Source organism: Elephantulus edwardii, unplaced genomic scaffold (assembly GCF_000299155.1).
Source record: "Elephantulus edwardii isolate Elephantulus edwardi_28Jun2011 unplaced genomic scaffold, EleEdw1.0 scaffold00019, whole genome shotgun sequence".
In the NCBI taxonomy this organism is placed as follows: Eukaryota; Metazoa; Chordata; class Mammalia; order Macroscelidea; family Macroscelididae; genus Elephantulus; species Elephantulus edwardii.
The window spans coordinates 4,330,871-4,337,981 of record NW_006399769.1 but is presented as its reverse complement, the minus strand read 5'-3'; positions in this window follow the sequence as shown (position 1 = coordinate 4,337,981).

Here is a 7,111-nt window from a genome sequence, read left to right as displayed (position 1 = left end):
TGACAGTACACACAAAACAAATAATAAAAGAAATTTTTTTTTTTAAAAATTGCCAGGGGAGCTCTGGTGGCCTAGTGGCAAGAAGCTGCACTGCAATCCCAGAGATATGAGATTCGAATCCACCAGATGCTTTGCCGGAGAAGGAGGGACCATGTCCTCCTGTATCAGTCAGATCAAATTTGATGGTACACACACACACAAAATAATAAAATAAAAAAATTTATAAAAAAAATTGCCTCACTTTGTGATGACTTGTTATCTAAATTTACCAGTGTCATCTTGAGTTATCTTTCTGTATATGTTGAGAATAGAGTCTACTGCTGTGTAGGTAGAATTTCCCAGCCCCTTTGTGGTTGTGTGAGGCCATGTGATTGGTTCTGGTTAAGGTACTGAACAGAAGTTATGTTTTGCACTCCAGATAGACTATTTTATTATCTCTATACAGTGTATGCCAGGGATGCATCCTATCTCCATACCTTTTCATCTACATGCAGAACAGATCATCCAGCAGGCTAGGCTCTATGAGGAGGAATGTGGCATCAGGACTGGAGGAAGACTCATCAACCGTCTGTGTTATGGTTTATGCAGATGACACAACCTTGCTTGACAAAACTGAGAAGGACCTGAGGCATTTGCTTCAGAAGGTCTAGGGCTACAGCCTTCAATATGGATTAAAGCTCAACATTAAGAAAACAAAGATTCTCATCACTGGGACAATTGACAGCACCATGATAGAAGGCAAAGAGATTGAGATTGTTGATAATTTCAGCTTGCTTGGCTCCACAATCAATACTCTTGGTACTAGCAGACAGGAAATCAAAAGACGAATTGTGTTATGGAAGTCCATTGTTAGGGACCTCTCCAGTGTACTGAAGAGCTAGGGTGTCAGTCTAGAGACTAAGGTGCATCTGGTCCAGGCCATAGTTTTCCCAATTAGTTGCTATGCATCAGAGAGCTGGACAATGACTAGGGGTGATAGAAGGAGAATCGATGCCTTTGAGTTGTGGTGTTGGAGAAGAATATTGACTATACCATGAACCACTAGGAGAACAAATTGGTCTGTCCTGGAGAGGGTAAAACCAAGTTGCTCCTTGGAAACTAAGATTTGAAGCTTTGTCTCACATCCTTTGACAATGTTGCAAGGAGGGACCAGACCTTGGAGAGCACAGGAGAAGAGAAGATGACATGAATTGATTCAGTGACTGGGGAAATGGGGTAGGTGTGTCAAAGACGATGAAATTGGGTTCAGGAGAGAGCAGGGTTCCGAGCTGTTGTACATAGGCTCACTATGAGCCGAGGTCGACTTCACAGGACCTAACAACAAGAAGTCATCCAGAGGTTCTTTTGCTCTTTGCCTGATCAGCAATGTTTTAGGGAGTAACTCTTCTCTCACTCTGGTTACAGAGTGAGAACGATGTTGGTGTTTTGTGTAGCTCCAAGCCAGTCATGGATTTACGGCATGAATGAGAAGAAATTCCCTTTATCTTATCTCATTAAGATTTGGGGATTATTTGTTATAGCAGCAAGGTCTAGCCAATATGGACTAATATAGAGATGATTATATGTTATCACTTTGGTGGTTTCCCCCCACTTCAGATGATTGGAAACCAAACCCAATGCTCTATCAAGTGAATTCTGACTCATGATGACCCTCATTTGCATTTCTGTCTATCTTTCTCCCATGGCATATCTGGTGGATTTAAATTGGCAATTAGCAACCTGATACATTATGCACTTTAATGACATCTGATACTAAATGTTCAACACCAAAAGCAAAACAAAAATAATAAACCAGTTGTTATATTGGTTCTGACTCAAGACAACCCCATATGGAACTGTGCCCCACAGAGTTTTCAACGCCCCTGACCTTTCAGAAGCACATTGCCAGGCACTTCTAAGGTTATTCTGGGTGGATTTGAACTGCTAGTTGTACATCTAGTAATCAAGTGCTTAACGATTTGCACTATTAAGAGATCCTAATCATTCAATGTTGTTGTGTGCCATTGAGTTGATATAAATTCATAAGCAACCCTATAGGACACAGTGAAATCATCTTGTAAAATTTCCTAGGCTACAGTCACTATCGGGACAACTCTGGTGGCCTAGTGGTGAGGTTTGCACTGCCCAGCCAAAGTTCGAATCCACCAGCTTCTCCAAGGGAGAAAGATGAACAGTCTTCTTGCATGAGATTTTCAGCCTCGGAAGACTCACTGGACAGCCATCTATGAGTTGGTTCTGGCCTGACAGCAACAAGTTGAGTTACCCAAAAGGGACAGCGCCATCCCCTGGTGATTTAAGAACGTTATTCCTTCCTTCTAATCCTTATGGAAAGGAGCTGTACTCGTATATGTTGGCCAGAAATTGAAAAGGAAGTGATTCTAACATCCTAGCTGTTTGGAAAGAGAAAGACAGGCAGTCTTCTCTTATAAAGACTTTCAGCCTTCGGAATCCAATGGATTGTGGGAACCAATGGATTGTGGGATCCAATGTGATGTCATTGTTTTGAATATTGAATTGAATCATTTTGGAAGCACATCACCAAGTCTTTTCTCCCGTGGAGTCTCTGTGGGTTCAAAGCACCAATAAATAAATACATCGTTAAAAGCTCCTAAATGCTCAGCACTTTTTTGTCTTGTTTTGTTTTTAGGTGACATCAAGCCAGTTAGGAGTGGCCAGTATATCACCTCAACTAACAGAAGTCTTTTTTTGTTTTTTTCTTTCTCACTCTCACCCAAGTATGCTATCCTTTTCCAGGAACTGTCTGTCCGTTTGTTGGATAATTGTGTCTTGCATGTTGCTGTCATGCTGGAAACTCTGCTACCAGAATTTCAATTACCAGCAGAGTCGCCTATCATGGGCACATGTCAGCAGACCTTCCAAACTAATGCAGACTGAGAAGTTGGGGCTGAATATCTACGTCTGAAAAAATTGGTCAATGGAGTGCTAAAATGGCAGAAGATGAGCCCCTCAGGCTAGAAGGCCCTCAAAATAAAATGAGGGAAGAGATGTCTCCTCCAAGTAGAGTGATTTGGGTGGCATAAAGCTTTTTCAGGCCTTCATTTGCTGATGGAGCATAATTTAAAAGAAGAAGTAGCTACACACATCCTTAAGTAATCAGAGTTAGAATGTATATTTGAATCAAGAAAGATAAGTCACCCAAAATGAGATTGGATACATAAAGATCAATATCCTGGGCATTGTTGTTGTTAGGTCACGTCGTCAAGTATGACTCTGTTCGACTTATCTGAGCCCTGTCCTATCCTGTGCCATACTCATCATCTCTCACACACTTGAGCCCACTGCTGCAGTCATTGTGTCAATCCAACTGGTTGAGGGTCTTCTTTTCTTTCTCTGACCTTTTTACCTTTCCAAACATGATGTCCTTCTTCAAGGAATAGCCGCTCTTAGCAACATGCCCAAGTTATGTGAGATAAACTTCATCATCTTTGCTTCTAAGGAGACTCTGGCTTCACTTTCTGGGCATTAGTGGGTTGAAATGGACTGGCACTGGCCATTTTTAGTCAGACTGTCATATAATCTACTATACTGGGAATGACAAATTGATAAGCAATGACATCACATCTGTCATCAAAAAGGAAAACTAATTACTCAATACCAGTTGCTAAATAAATCTTCTCCAACTCAAATAGAGATTATTCATATACTTATTTGTCCTCAATAAAGTACCTGTCCCAATGTTCTGTCCATGTTGTTGTTAATAGGTGCCATTGAGTTGACTATGATTCATAGCACTCCTATGAACCTTGTCATGTCTTTCACCATTGCACCACAGTCTCTGTCATGCTCAAGCATATTGCGATAGTGGCTGCATCGATCCATTTCGTCGAGAGTCTTCTTTCTTTTGCTGACTCTTTACCTTTCCCAGCATGATGTCTAAGGACAACATGCCTGAAGTACATGAGATAAAGTTTCACCCTCTGTACCTCTAAAGAACACCTGGCTACACTTCCTTCAAGACAGATTTATTTGTTCTTTTTGCAGTCCATGGTATAGTTAATACCTTTTTCCAACTCCAATGTTTAAAGACATTGATTCTTCTTTCTTCTTCCTTATCCAGTTTTCAGATACATACACAACAAATGAAAATTCTATCCTTATTGTTGTTGGTGGTGGTGGGTGCTGTTGAATCATCTATGACTCTTAGTGAGTATATGAACAACAAATCTGAACCTTGTGTTATCCTGAACCATCTTCACAATAGCTAATATATTTGTACGACATGGATTTAGGTACTTACAAGGCCAAAGATTTAACCCAACATCTGTGCCGATATAGATAATGTATTTTCAATAAGATGCTGTACTGAATGAATGGCTCAGGGTCAAGAGAACTGAGGAAGGAGAAGACAATACTACTCTTCAGATTCATCTTCAAGCTCTCTGCTCCTTCTACCTTGCTTGGGCTCTGAAACAATGGCATTTGAGTATAGAACACAGATGGGTCCAAACAGGAAGAAGCAGTAGGCCGTATATATATATATGCTAGCAATTGGAAGAGGTTCCTGGAGGTGGGTTAGAAGTGGGCCTGGAGTCAGGCCGGGGCGAGGCTGGGCCAGGAAGGCAGAGCGCTGGAAGGATTTTGTGTCATCGTGCTGCTGTGCATCCCGTTTTTGTCTTAGATTTTTCTGTTCAGCAGAGCTTGTGAAGAATGTCTGATAGACCCTGGCCAGACAGAGCACTGCAGAAGCCCATTAGCATTCTATAAATGGCAACAAGCATAGTAACAAGGACTTGAATATTAACATGATAGTCTAAGGTTCTGGTTCTCTCCTTCTTTGGCCAATTAAATTATACACACAGAGTTTCTTTTTTTGATCAGAGTATAAATCATCTTCAGATTTGGATCTTCTATCTCCTTAACATGCAGTCTTGGGGTGAGCCTTCTGAAAACAAATGGAAAAATACCCATTCCCATCTAACCTTGCAACGTTACTTTTTTAAACCATTAAATATAGCTGTGCTGCTTCTCTACTTTACCGTGGTGTTTCTAGGAAAATGATCAAACTCATCTGAGGGCCTACAAAACCTGGTTGCATAATGGCTAGGTACTCAGCCCTACCCAAAGGCTTGCAGTCCAGCATCACTTCGCGGCTCTGAGGGAGAAAGGAGTTGCTAATCTACTCCTGGAATAATTACAGCTTTTGGAGCTTTTGTATTCTGTCAATAGGGTGCTATGATTTGGGATGATCTAATGGTACGTTTTATCATTTTTTCCCCTCGAAAGTACATTTTAACAACACGAGGCCTTAACTACCCAGCTTTAGCGGACTTTGTCTCCTGTTGCTGTGCATCACATACTAAGAGCAGGTAACTCACTAGTCCAGTGCTCTTTTCTCTCCTCTTGGCTACTGGAGGAACTCCAACTGGAGACCTGACTTGCACTCAGATGCTCCACCTTGGTGATACCTTTCCAGCACAGAGTCCATCCTCCCCATGTACTCTCAGTGGTGGGTTTGCCTTATTGCAGCTTTCATTATACTGCCCGAGTCACACTTACTGTTCTAGCACAGCCTTACTTTTAAAAGGAACGGCATGCCGTCTTGAATTACCTGCTGAATTCTTATTTTTCTTCTTTTGTCCTGTCCTCTCCCAGGGAATACAAAATTGTTTATCATTGGAACCCAAGGGGTATTTTACTCAATGCATATGCCTGTTTTTCCATCCAAAGGAAGGACGACATAAGAAGAAAACGTTTGGAATTTTGTCTTCCAAACATTCTTCCAAGAGCTTAATTTTCTTTTCACATGAATTTCAGAGCACAGGATTATTTTAAAACGGTCCCTTCCTCAGGTAAGAGTTTCACCTTAATCGTTTGGTGGTGTAGTCTGTACAGAGTTGCTCTGCTAACTCAAAGGCATACCTCTCCTCCCTTTTTGATTTTGTAGCCCAGGAAACTCAATAGAAAGTTATTCTAACACTGTAGCAATGGGATCAAGTGTGTCAGAGATTGTGAGGATGGCACAGGATAGGACAGGGCTCATATCTGTTCAGAGAGTTGTTACGTGTCAACACCACAAGGCTGAACTTACTTTATGCCAGGTGTTTAGTGTTCTTTGAGAATACTTATTTTCAGTTGGTTAAGTTTGAAAATAGAAAAGTGGAAGATTAACTTAGTAGTAGAGACATTACAAAAGCAGGCACACTTTATTTAAACATTCATCCAAGAGAAGCGAGACATGTTGTTTGGTGAAGTTTTTCCTGTACCCTAGCAATGCTCATACAGACAGAAAGAACTGTAGGTGAAAGGAGAAGTCTCATTGAAGTTGTTTAAAATCTGGTGCTGCCTTTGTATAATCTTACCCAGGACTCAAGGAAAGGTGTTGGAAATGTGAAGGTTCTCTTTTAAGAATTCTTAATAATTAAAAAAAAAAAAAAAGAATTCTTAATCATTGAGAAAGCAATAGACCTTATTGAGTATAATCTGAAATTTTGCTTAGGAAGACCATTCAGAGTGCCTTGAAATGTGAACTTATTTCCTGTGTGAAATACAAAAGAGAAGAAATTCTGGTCAATGCTTTGCAATCCTGTGTCCTTGTGTTGCATGAGATAGGACTAATCCAGAATAAGAGTAGAGAGATGATGTGAAACACAGATTAGTCAGGAATCTCTAAGAAATACTTGGCTTTAGAGACTTCCAAATAGGACTGGGGTTAATGTGAAGCAGGTGAAGTACAGGTTAGTTTTAGACAAAAAATGTAAGAGATGCCAATAACTCAGTAAAATCCTACCCTCACAGCCATCAGATCTGTTCTGCCTTGTAGAGACCCTTTTGGACAAAGTACAACGGCTCCAGAGGGTTTCAGAGGCCGGATGCCTTTGAAGGAACAGATGGCCACATCTTTCTCCCCCAGAGCAGCTGGTGGATTCCAATAGCTCAACTTTTGGAAGCAGCCCAATGACCAACCCACAGTGCCACCAGGGCTTCTTACTAACTCAGCGATCAAGATACGTAATATTTTAATGTCATATTTAAAAAGACTAGGATTGGCGAGCGCTTGTGGCCTAGTGGCAGGAAACTGCACTGCAATCCTAGAGGTGCGCGGTTCAAATCCACCAGATGCTCTGCTGAAGAAGGAGGAACAATCGCCTCC